The following is a 13,901-nucleotide window of genomic DNA, read 5'->3' as shown; positions in this document are numbered from 1 at the left end:
GTTTGGACTAATAAAGGAGAGCTAGCAATGATTTGTTAAGAACAAATTGTGTTTGACTAACTTGCTTGAGTTTTTTGATGAGGTAACAGAGGGTGGATGAAGATGTTTGATAAAATACCAATGTTAGGCTTGTTAGCAAAATTGAAGCTAGAAGGGGCAGTAGCAGCATGACTAGAAAACAGAGTTGTGGTGAAGGGCTGTTTGTTCAGACTGGAGGGAGGTATACAGTGGAGTTGCCCAAGGTTCAGTACCAGGATCACGGCTGTTTTTGATATATGTTAATGACTGGGACTTGCTGGTACAGGGCACAATTTCAAAATTTGCAAATGACACAAAACTTGGAAGTGCAGTAAAAAGTGAGGAAGATAGCAACAGACTTCAAGAAGACATAGATAGACTGGTGGAAAGAGAGGACACAAGACAGATGAAATTCAAAGCGGAAAAGTGTGAGATGTTACATTTTGGTAGGAAGGATGAGGAGAGACAAAACAAGCTAAATGTACATTTTAAAGGGTGCAAGAACAGAGAGACCTGGGGGTGTTTGTGCACCAATCTTTGAAGGTGGCGGGACAGGTTAACAACGCAGTGTATAAAGCCGATGGATTCCTGTGCTTTTTAAATAGAGGTACAGTATACAAAATCAAGGAAGTTATGCTAACCCGATATAAAACACTGCTTCGTCCCCAGCTGGAGTACTGTGTCCAAGTCTAAGCACCACACTTTAGGAAGGACATGAAGGCTTTGGAGAGGGTGCAGAAGAGATTTACTAGAATGGTTCCAGGGATGAGGGAATGCAGTTAGGTGGAGAGACTGGAGAAGCTGGGGATGTTCTCCTTAGAGCAGGGAGCAGAGAAGGCTAACAGGAGATGTGACAGAGGTGATTCAAATCATGAAGGGTTTAATTGAGGAAATAAAGAGAAATTGTTTCCCATGGCTGAAGAGCTGATAACCAGAGGGCACAGATTTAATGTGATTGGCAAAAGAACCAGAGGCGACACTGGTTCAAACTTTTTTACACAACGAGTGGTTAGGACTTTGAGTACACTGCCTGATAGGGCGGTGCATACAGACTCAATATTAGTCTTCAAAAGGGCATTGGATACATATTCGAAGGACAAAACATTGTATGGATATGGGAAAAGAGCGGGTGCAGGGGACTAACTGGATTGCTCCTTGAAATAGCCGATGCAGACCCAATGGACCAAATGGTCTGTTCTGTGGGTATTATTCTATGCTTCTATGATTCTATGATGTTGTGTATATGGACTTTCTAAACATCTTTGATAAAGTTCCATGTAATCGATTTGTTAGAAAAATTAAAGCCCATGGGATTAAAGACAAGGTGGCAGTGTGGATATGACATTATCTAAGGGAAGGAACTTTTGTTTTGCAGACTGGAGGAAAGTATACAATGGTGTTCCCCAGGAGTCAGTGTTAAGAACACTGCTCTTTTTGATATATATCAATGACCTGGACCTGGGAACACAGGGTATAATTTCAAAGTTTGTAGATGACATGAAACTCATAAATGTAGAATACAATAGAGAGTATAGCATCAGACTTCAGGAGGACACAGACAGAATGCTGAAATGGGTAGACACATGACAGATTCCATTTAATGCAGAGAAGTGTGAAATGATATATTTTGGGAGGAAGAATGAGGATCATAGAATCGTAGAATCATGGAACTGTTTCAGCACAGAAAGAGGGCATTTGGCCTGTCGAGCCCGTTGCTGGCTCTCTGCAAAAGCACTTCAGCCAGTCCCCCCACCCCACCCACCCTTTCCTGTAGCCCTGCAATTTGTTTTCCATCAGGTACTTATCCAATTCCCTTTTGAAAGCCACAATTCAGTCCACCTCCACCACCCTCTCAGGCAGTGAATTCCAGATCCTAACCATACACTGCGTAAAAACGTTTTTCCTCATGTCGCCTTTGGTTCTTCTGCCAATCACCTAACATCTGTGACTTCTGGTTCTCGACCTTTCTGCCAGTGGGAACAGTTTCTCTCAATCTACTCTGTCTAGACGCTCATGATTTTAAACATCCCGATCAAATCTCCTGTCAATCTTCTTTGCTCTAAGGAGAACAATCCCAGCTTCTCCAATCTATCAACATAGCTGAAGTGCCTCAACCCTGGAACCATTCTTGAAAATCTATTCTGCAACCTCCCTAATGCCTTCACATCCTTCCTAAAGTACATTGCCCAGAATTGGACACAATACTCCAGTTGAGGCCGAACCAGTGTTTTATACAGGTTCATCATAACTTCCTTGCTTTTGTACTCTATACCTCTATTTATGAAGCCCAGGATCCCGTATGCTTTTTTAACCGCTTTCTCAACCTGCCCTGCCATATTCAATGATTTGTGCACATATACTCCCAGGATTCTCTGTTCATGCACCGCCTTTAGAATTGTACCCTTTATTTTATATTGCCTCGCCTCATTCTTCCTACCAAAATGTATCACTTCGCACTTTTCTGTGTTAAATTTAATCTGCAACGTGTCCACCCATTCCACAAGTATGTCTGTGCCTTCTTGAAGTCTATCACTATCCTCTTCACTGTTCACTATACATCCAAGTTGTATGTCATGTGCAAATTTTGAAATTGTGCCATGTTCATCCAAGTCTAAGTCATGAACATATATCAAGAAAAGCAGTGGTCCCAGTACCGACTGCTGGGGAACACCACTGTATACCTTTCTCCACTCTGATAAACAACCATTCACCACTACTCTCTGTTTCCTGTCACTTAGCGAAACATAGAAAATAGGTGCAGGAATAGGCCTTTCGGCCCTTCGAGCCTGCACCACCATTCAATAAGATCATGAAATTCGTATCCATGCTGCAACTGTCCCTTTTTAATCCGTGGGCTTCAACTTTGCTGGCAGGCCTATTATGTGGCACTTTAGGAAATGCCTTTTGGAAATCTATGTACACCACATCAACCGTATTGCCCTCATCAACCCTTTCTTTTACCTCATCAAAAAAATCAATCAACTTAGTTAAATAGTTAAATAGAGAGTCCTGGGGCTGTCAGTACACACATCTTTCAAGATAGCAGGACAATAATCATAGAATGATAGAAGTTTACATCACGGAAGGAGGTCATTTCGGCCCATAGTGTCTGCGCCAGCCAACAAGAGGCTATCCACCTAATCCCACTTTCGAGCTCTAGATCCATAACCTTGCAGGTTACAGCTCTTCAGGTGCACATCCAAGTACTTTTTAAATGTGGTGAGGGTTTCTGCCTCTACCACCCTTTCAGGCAGTGAGTTCCATACCCTGACAACCCTCTGCGTGAAGAAATTTCCCCTCAAAACCCCTCTAAGCCTTCCACCAATTACTTTAAATTTATGCCTTCTAGTTGTTGACCCCTCTGCTGAAGGAAATTGGATCTTTCAATCCACTATATCTAGGCCCCTCATAATTTTATATGCCTCAATTAAATCTCCCCTCAGCCTCCTCTTTTCCAATGAAAACAAATCCAGCGTATCCAATCTGTCCTCATAGCTAAGATTCTCCACTCCCGGCAACATCCTCATAAATCTCCTCTATACCCTCTCTAGTGCAATAACATATTTCCTGTAATGGGGTGACCAGAACTGCACGCAGTACTCCAGCTGTCGCCTAACCAGTGTATTACACAGTTCAAGCATAACCCCCTCTGCTCTTGTATTCCATGCCTCGGCTAATAAAGGCAAACATTCTGTATGCCTTCTAAATGCTTTCTTAACTTCCTTATCTACATAGCCTGCTATTTTCAGGGATCTGTGGACATGCACTCCAAAGTCCCTTTGTTCCTCTACATTTCTCGGTATCCTACCAATTAATGTGTATTCCCTTTCCTTGTCAGCCATCCCCAAATGCATTACCTCACACTTCTCTGGATTAAATTCCATTTGCGACTGTTCTGCAGTATTAAAAAAGCATAAGAGAGCCTTGGCTTTATTGGTAGAGTATGAAAGCGAGGTAGTTTTCCAAAATGTTTATAAAACATTGGTTAGGCCTCAGTGGCAGTAATGTGTTCACATCTGGGTACGATAATTTAGGAAAGATGTGAAGGCCTTAGAGAGGGTGCAGTGTAGATTTACTAGAATGGTAAATACCAGGGATGAGGGATTTCAGTTCCATGGGGAGACTAGAGAAGTTGAATTGAAGAACAAAAAAAGCCGAAAGAAACCCCCAAACAGTCAGAAGGAGATAGAAGAACAAATATGTGGGCCAAATGCTGCGAAGTGCTAAAACTATAGAGCTGTATTCGTGGGGGATTTCAACTACCCTAATATTAACTGAGAAAAAAAGCAGTGTGAATGGTATAGAGGGTGCGGAATTCCTAAATGCATTCAGGAGAACTTCTATAGCCAGTATGTAACAAGCCCAACAAGGGAGGGGTGGTTCTGGACTTGGTTTTGGGGAATGAAGATGGGTAGATGGAAGGAGTATCAATGGGAGAGCATTTTGGTGCTAGTGATCATAATTCAGTTAGATTTAGGGTAGTTATGGAAAAGGACCAGGAAAAAAAGTTCTTAATTGGGGTAATGCCAATTTTGCTGAGCTGAGATGGGATTTGGCCAAAGTGGACTGGAAACGGCTACTTGATGGTAAATCAGTGTCAAAGCAGTGGGAGGCATTCAATGAGGAGATCCTGAGGCTACAGAGCAAGTATGTTCCCTTAAAAAAAAAGGCTGAGGCTAACAAATCTAGAGTCCCCTGGATGTCAAGGAACTTGCAGGGTAAGAGAAAGAAAAAAAGGGAAGCTTAAGATAGAGACCGAGAACTCAATACTGCAGAGACTCGAGAGGAGTATAAGAAGTGTAGGGGTGCAATTAAAAAAGATATCAGGAAAGCAAAGAGAGAGCATGAAAGAATGTTGACAATTAAAATCAGAAAAAGCACAAATATGTTTTATGAGCAAGAGGATAATTAGAGAAAGAGTGGGACCTCTTCGAGACCATAAAGGTAATCTGTGTGTGGAGGCAGAAGATGTGGGTATGATTCATAACGAATACTTTGCATCTGTTTTCACAAAAGAGAGAGGCAATGCAGGCTTTACAATGAGGGAGGAGTGTGACATATTTGACGAGATAAACAGAGTGGGAAAGGAAGTATTAAGCGGCTTAGCAGCTTTGGAAGTGGATAAATCCCCAGGCCCGGATAAAGTGTATCCCAGGCAAAAGAGAAGCAAAAGAGGAAATAGCAGAGGATTTGACCATCATTTTTCTGTCCTCTCTGGCTACAGGTGTGGTGCCAGAGGACTGCTAATGTGGTACCTTTGTTTAAAAAGGGAGAAAGGGATAAACCAAGCAATTACAGGCCAGTCAGCCTAACCTCAGTGTTGGGAAAATTATTGGAAAAAGTCCTGAAGGACAGGATAAATCTTCATTTGGAAAGACATGAATTAATCAAGGACTGTCGGCATGGATTTGTTAAGGGAAGGTCGTGTCTGACGAACTTGATTGAATTTTTCGAGGAGGTAACCAGGAGGGGGTCGATGAGGGCGGGGCGTATGATGTAGTGTATTTGGATTTTAGCAAAGCTTTTCATAAGGTCCCACATGGCAGACTAGTCATGAACATAAAAGCTCATGATATCCATAGCAAAGTGGCAAGTTGGATCTGAAATTGGCTCAGAGGCAGGAGGCAAAGGGTAATGGTTGATGGGTGTGTTTGTGACTGGAAGGTTGTATCCAGTGGGATTCTGCAGGGCTCAGTGCTAGGTCCTTGCTTTTTGTGTTATATATCAATGACTTGGACTTGAATTTTGGAGGTATGATTAAGAAGTTTGCAGATGGCACTAAAATCAATTGTGTGGTTGATAATGAAGAAGAAAGTTGTGGATTGCAGGAAACAGAGAAACATAGAAAACAGGTGCAGGAGCAGGCCATTCATCCCCTTGAGCCTGCACCGACATTTAATGTGATCATGGCTGATCATGCAACTTCAGTATCCCACTCCTGCCTTCTTTCCATACCCCCTGAACCCTTCAGCCGTAAGGGCCACATCTAACTCCATTTTGAATATATCCAATGACTGGACTCAACAACTTTCTGTGGTAGAGAATTCCATAGGTTCACATTTCTCTGGGTGAAAAAGTTTCTCCTCATCTCGGTCCTATATGGCTTACCCCTTATCCTTAGACTGTGACCCCTGGTTCTGGACTTCCCCAACATCGGGAACATTCTTCCAGCATCTAACCTGTCCAATCCCGTCAGAATTTTAGATGCTTCTATGAGATCCCCTCTCATTCTTCTGAACTCCAGTGAATACACGCCTAGTCGATCCAGTCTCTCATATGTCAGTCCTGCCATCCGTGGAATCAGTCTGGTGAACCTTCGCTGCACTCCCTCAATAGCAAGAATGTCCTTCCTCAGATTAGGAGGACCGAGATGAGGAGAAACTTTTTCACCCAGAGATTTGTGAACCTATGGAATTGTCTACCACAGAAAGTTGTTGAGTCCAGTTTGTTGGATATATTCAAAAGGAAGATATCAATGAACAGGTCAGGTGGACGGAACATTGGCAAATGGAATTCAATCCAGATGAGTGTGAGGTAATGCATTTTGGGGAGGTCTAACAAGGCAAGAGAATACACATTAAATGGTTTGACAGTGAAAATCTACCTCAGAGTCTCATGAAAATTCTCCTTCCTCTTTCACAAACTCCAGACACCAAGAGAGCAACCTGGAATGAAGGGACATTCTTTCTTAGTCATTTCCCATTATAGAATGCGGGCGGATTTTCTGGTCCTTTGTGCGCTGTTTTTCGCCTGGATCGCGGGAATGGTGGCAGTCAGCCTCCAGCGCCCGGCAAGGGTTTTCGGGGCTGGTTTTTCGACGGCGCAGAGCAGAACCACCCGCAAGAACTGTCCCTGGTAGTGACACCGACGTGCTTTTTGACTGCTGCTCGACATGTATGCCCCGACAGTGAACGCCTGGAAAAGTGGGCGGGGAACATATACCGACAGCGGAGGGGGAACTAATGCATCCAAGGGTCAGTGCAATTGTTTTATCTTTTTAATGTTTTTGTAATTTATGCTGTGGAGGAAGGAGAATTTTCATGCGACTATGAGGTAGATTTTCAACTTGCCCGCTGGATGTAAAATTGTCATGTTGGATCTCAGCCCATTATGGAAACTGCCCAGGTTTCATATCCTACATTTTGGGCTGGATTTCCCTTTCAATAGCAGGACTTCCACCTGCTCACATGATCTCACTGCGAACCCACAGAAGTTTCCTAACCTGGTCCTCATTAGTTATTCGCAGTTGGGTTTATAGAAGTTAAACTACTGCTCATTGGTTTACCATCGCTGGGAGGGAGGAAAATTCAGTGGTTCTGCCGCTGATTTGAAGGGTATCAAAACACCGTAAAGGCAGAAGGAACAGCACCCAGGATTACAGATACTTCAATGAATGTCCTACTAGGAGAAACAAGTTTAAGAAGAGAAGGGCTCAGAGATGGAGAACCCCCCTGCAGGACCAGGTGTTTGAAGTTCAATGGAAGGAGGTGACAGAGGCTGTGCGTGCAACTTCTCCCACCCCACAAACTGCCGCATGGAGCAAGAAGAGGTTTAATAACCTCACCAAGGTCAATGAAGGCATCACCTCCATGTCAGAATAATAGGGGCCTATTGTACTCCTCCTTACCTCTCATGTCTTCTTGGTGACAGACAAACTGAGGCAAGTAAAAGGAATCTCCGAAATAATAAAACACCTTCTTAACTCCAAGCCATTTCAGAGTTTTACTTTTGGATCAGGGAGATAATTTGCAGATATTTGGAGCTGAAGCAGATGGGTTTAGTTGCTGGGGTAATAAACATAGCTCAAGGGATCCATTAATTATAGCATAGAAAGATAACGGTTAATTGCTACTCTTCAAAGAAGTTAAGAACAGTTAGGTCAGGAAATCTTAGTTCAGGGAAGTAGTTTTGGGGTAAACATAGAAACATAGAAAATAGGTGCAGGAGCAGGCCATTCAGCCCTTCTAGCCTGCACCGCCATTCAATGAGTTCATGGCTGAACATGAAACTTCAGTACCCCCTTCCTGCTTTCTCGCCATAACCCTTGATCCCCCGAGTAGTAAGGACTTCATCTAACTCCCTTTTGAATATATTTAGTGAATTGGCCTCAACTACTTTCTGTGGTAGAGAATTCCACAGGTTCACCACTCTCTGGGTGAAGAAGTTTCTCCTCATTTCGGTCCTAAATGGCTTACCCCTTATCCTCAGACTGTGACCCCTGGCTCTGGACTTCCCCAACATTGGGAACATTCTTCCTGCATCTAACCTGTCTAAACCCGTCAGAATTTTAAACGTTTCCATGAGGTCCCCTCTCATTCTTCTGAACTCCAGTGAATACAAGCCCAGTTGATCCAGTCTTTCTTGATAGGTCAGTCCCGCCATCCCGGGAATCAGTCTGGTGAATCTTCGCTGTACTCCCTCAATAGCAAGAATGTCCTTCCTCAAGTTAGGAGACCAAAACTGTACACAATACTCCAGGTGTGGCCTCACCAAGGCCCTGTACAACTGTAGCAACACCTCCCTGCCCCTGTATTCAAATCCCCTCGCTATGAAGGACAACATGCCATTTGCTTTCTTAACCGCCTGCTGTACCTGCATGCCAACCTTCAATGACTGATGTACCATGACACCCAGGTCTCGTTGCACCTTCCCTTTTCCTAATCTGTCACCATGCAGATAATAGTCTGTCTCTCTGTTTTTACCACCAAAGTGGATAACCTCACATTTATCCACATTATACTTCATCTGCCATGCATTTGCCCACTCACCTAACCTATCCAAGTCACTCTGCAGCCTAATAGCATCCTCCTCGCAGCTCACACTGCCACCCAACTTAGTGTCATCCGCAAATTTGGAGATACTGTATTTAATCCCCTCGTCTAAATCATTAATGTACAATGTAAACAGCTGGGGCCCCAGCACAGAACCTTGTGGCACCCCACTAGTCACTGCCTGCCATTCTGAAAAGTACCCGTTTACTCCTACTCTTTGCTTCCTGTCTGACAACCAGTTCTCAATCCACGTCAGCACACTACCCCCAATCCCATGTGCTTTAACTTTGCACATTAATCTCTTGTGTGGGACCTTGTCGAAAGCCTTCTGAAAGTCCAAATATACCACATCAACTGGTTCTCCTTTGTCCACTTTACTGGAAACATCCTCAAAGAATTCCAGAAGATTTGTCAAGCATGATTTCCCTTTCACGAATCCATGCTGACTTGGACCTATCATGTCACCATTTTCCAGATGCACTGCTATGACATCCTTAATAATTGATTCCATCATTTTACCCACTACCGATGTCAGGCTGACCGGTCTATAATTCCCTGTTATCTCTCTCCCTCCTTTTTTAAAAAGTGGGGTTACATTGGCTACCCTCCACTCCATAGGAACTGATCCAGAGTCAATGGAATGTTGGAAAATGACTGTCAATGCATCCACTATTTCCAAGGCCACCTCCTTAAGTACTCTGGGATGCAGTCCATCAGGCCCTGGGGATTTATCGGCCTTCAATCCCATCAATTTCCCCAACACAATTTCCCGACTAATAAGGATTTCCCTCAGTTCCTCCTCCTTACTAGACCCTCCGACCCCTTTTATATCCGGAAGGTTGTTTGTGTCCTCCTTAGTGAATACCGAACCAAAGTACTTGTTCAATTGATCTGCCATTTCTTTGTTCCCCGTTATGACTTCCCCTGATTCTGACTGCAGGGGACCAACGTTTGTCTTTACTAACCTTTTTCTCTTTACATATCGATAGAAACTTTTGCTTCTTAATGTTCCCTGCAAGCTTCTTCTCGTACTCCATTATCTGTGACATGTACCTTTGATGTTGACAGAATATGGTGTAGAAAGCAGCATGATTATCCACAGGTTTTCAGAGGGCTCGAAAGATACAGAAACTGTAAAGCTGCTCTCTCTGTGTTTAACATAGAAACATAGAAAATAGGTGCAGGAGTAGGCCATTCGGCCCTTCTAGCCTGCACCGCCATTCAATGAGTTCATGGCTGAACATTCAACTTCAGTACCCCATTCCTGCTTTCTCGCCATACCCCTTGATTCCCCCAAGTAGTAAGAACCTCATCAAACTCCTTTTTGAATATATTTAGTGAATTGGCCTCAACAACTTTCTGTGGTAGAGAATTCCACAGGTTCACCACTCTCTGGGTGAAGAAGTTCCTCCGCATCTCGGTCCTAAATGGCTTACCCCTTATCCTTAGACTGTGACCTCTGGTTCTGGACTTCCCCAACATTGGGAACATTCTTCCTGCATCTAACCTGTCTAACCCCGTCAGAATTTTAAATGTTTCTATGAGGTCCCCTCTCATTCTTCTGAACTCCAGTGAATACAAGCCCAGTTGATCCAGTCTTTCTTGATAGGTCAGTCCCGCCATCCCGGGAATCAGTCTGGTGAACCTTCGCTGCACTCCCTCAATAGCAAGAATGTCCTTCCTCAGGTTAGGAGACCAAAACTGTACACAATACTCCAGGTGTGGCCTCACCAATGCCCTGTACAACTGTAGCAACACCTCCCTGCCCCTGTACTCAAATCCCCTTGCTATGAAGGCCAACATGCCATTTGCTTTCTTAACCGCCTGCTGCACCTGCATGCCAACCTTCAATGACTGATGTACCATGACACCCAGGTCTCTTTGCACCTCCCCTTTTCCTAATTTGTCACCATTCAGATAATAGTCTGTCTCTCTGTTTTTACCACCAAAGTGGATAACCTCACATTTATCCACATTATACTTCATCTGCCATGCATTTGCCCACTCACCTAACCTATCCAAGTCGCTCTGCAGCCTCACAGCATCCTCCTCGCAGCTCACACTGCCACCCAACTTAGTGTCATCCGCAAATTTGGGGATACTACATTTAATCCCCTCATCTAAATCATTAATGTACAATGTAAACAGCTGGGGCCCCAGCACAGAACCTTGCGGTACCCCACTAGTCACTGCCTGCCATTCTGAAAAGTACCCATTTACTCCTACTCTTTGCTTCCTGTCTGACAACAGTTCTCAATCCATGTCAGTACACTACCCCCAATCCCATGTGCTCTAACTTTGCACATCAATCTCTTGTGTGGGACCTTGTCGAACGCCTTCTGAAAGTCCAAATATACCACATCAACTGGTTCTCCCTTATCCACTCTACTGGAAACATCCTCAAAAAATTCCAGAAGATTTGTCAAGCATGATTTCCCTTTCACAAATCCATGCTGACTTGGACCTATCATGTCACCTCTTTCCAAATGCACTGCTATGACATCCTTAATAATTGATTCCATCATTTTACCCACTACCGATGTCAGGCTGACCGGTCTATAATTCCCTGTTTTCTCTCTCCCTCCTTTTTTAAAAAGTGGGGTTACATTGGCTACCCTCCACTCCATAGGAACTGATCCAGAGTCAATGGAATGTTGGAAAATGACTGTCAACGCATCCACTATTTCCAAGGCCACCTCCTTAAGTACTCTGGGATGCAGTCCATCAGGCCCTGGGGATTTATCGGCCTTCAATCCCATCAATTTCCCCAACACAATTTCCCGGCTAATAAGGATTTCCCTCAGTTCCTCCTCCTTACTAGACCCCCCGACCCCTTTTATAACCGGAAGGTTGTTCGTGTCCTCCTTCGTGAATACCGAACCAAAGTACTTGTTCAATTGGTCCGCCATTTCTTTGTTCCCCGTTATGACTTCCCCTGATTCTGACTGCAGGGGACCTACGTTTGTCTTTACTAACCTTTTTCTCTTTACATATCTATAGCAACTTTTGCAATCCGTCTTAATGTTCCCTGCAAGCTTCTTCTCATACTCCATTTTCCCTGCCCTAATCAAACCCTTTGTCCTCCTCTGCTGAGTTCTAAATTTCTCCCAGTCCCCAGGTTCGCTGCTATTTCTGGCCAATTTGTATGCCACTTCCTTGGCTTTAATACTATCCCTGATTTCCCTTGATAGCCACGGTTGAGCCACCTTCCCTTTTTTATTTTTATGCCAGACAGGAATGTACAATTGTTGTACATCCATGCGGTCTCTAAATGTCTGCCATTGCCCATCCACAGTCAACCCCTTAAGTATCATTCGCCAATCCATCCCAGCCAATTCACGCCTCATACCTTCAACGTTACCCTTCTTTAAGTTCTGGACCATGGTCTCTGAATTAACTGTTTCATTCTCCATCCCAATGCAGAATTCCACCATATTATGGTCACTCTTCCCCAAGGGGCCTCGCACAACGAGATTGCTAATTAATCCTCTCTCATTACATAACACCCAGTCCAAGATGGCCTCCCCCCTAGTTGGTTCCTCGACATATTGGTCTAAAAAACCATCTCTTATGCACTCCAGAAAATCCTCCTCCACCGTATTGCTTCCAGTTTGGTTAGCCCAATCTATGTGCATATTAAAGTCACCCATTATAACTGCTGCACCTTTATTGCACACACCCCTAATTTCATGTTTGATGCCCTCCCCAACATCACTACTACTGTTTGGAGGTCTGTACACAACTTCCACTAACGTTTTTTGCCCTTTGGTGTTCTGCAGCTCTACCCATATAGATTCCACATTAGTTGAGTTGATCATGCAAACTAAACATCAATGATGTCTGTTCCATGTACTCCACCATGAAGTGCCTTGTGCTTATTCCAAAGGTGTTGTGAATCAGAAAAGGATGGAGGTTGACTGCTAACAGAGTGTCACATTTGCAACCCTCCAGTCCTCTGGCACCACTCCATATCTGAGGAGGATTGGAAGATTGTGGCCTATAACTAATGCAATTTGAACCCTGCCTTCCCTCACCAACCGAGGATACACCCCATCCAGACCGGGTGACCGTTGTACTTTGAGCGCTACCAACCTTTTAACCACCTCCTCTTTATCTATTTTTATCCTATCCAATTGCTCCACTATCTTCTCCTTTACTGTGACAATGGCGGCATCCTCGTATTTAGTGAAGACAAACAAAAAGTACTCATTTAGTACCTCAGCATGCCCTCTGTCTCCACAGGAAAATTTTTTTTTTGGTCCTTAATCCACCCCACCCTTGCTTTCACTACCCTTGTGCTATTTATATGTTAATAAAAGACTTTTGGGTTCCTATTTATGTTACCCGCTAATATGTTCTCATACACCTTCTTTGCCCCGCTTATTTCCTTTTTCCGTTCTCCTCTGTACTTTCTGTATTCAGCTTGATTCTCTACTGAATTATGAACCTAACATTTATCATAAGCCTCCTTTTCTGTTTCATTTTAATCTCTACATTTTTAGTCACCCAGAGAGTTCTAGGTCTGGATGCTCTTCATATCTGCCTCATGGGAATGTGCCGAGTCTGGACCCAAACTCTCTCTGAACTGAAGGCTTCATTTACAGCTTTCTCTGATAATTTTGATTCCAACCCACCTGGGCCAGATCCCTTTTCAACTCCCTGAAATGAGCCCTCCTCCAGTCGAGTATTTTCACATTTGATTTATCCTTGTCCTTTTCCATAACCCGCCCTCCTGTATGGCTCAGCGATGTGGACCATATTGAGTAGACACCTCAAATCGCTGGAGAAATACCATCAACGATGTTCCCGCAAGATCCTGCAAATCCCCTGGGAGGACAGATGCACCAATGTTAGTGTCCTCAACAAGGCCAACATCCCCAGCATTGAAGCACTGACCACATTCGACCAGCTCTGCTGAGTGGGCCACATTATTCGCATGCCTGACACAAGACTCCCAAAGCAAGCGCTCTACTCGGAAGTCCTACATGGCAAGTGAGCTCCAGGTGGGCAGAGGAAACATTTCAAGGACACCCTCAAAGCCTCCATGATAAAATGCAACATCCCCACTGACACCTGGGAGTCCCTGGCCAAAGACCGCATTAAGTGGAGGAA

Source organism: Pristiophorus japonicus, chromosome 13, assembly GCF_044704955.1.
Source record: "Pristiophorus japonicus isolate sPriJap1 chromosome 13, sPriJap1.hap1, whole genome shotgun sequence".
NCBI lineage: Eukaryota > Metazoa > Chordata > Chondrichthyes > Pristiophoridae > Pristiophorus > Pristiophorus japonicus.
Note: the sequence above shows the minus strand (reverse complement) of the source record.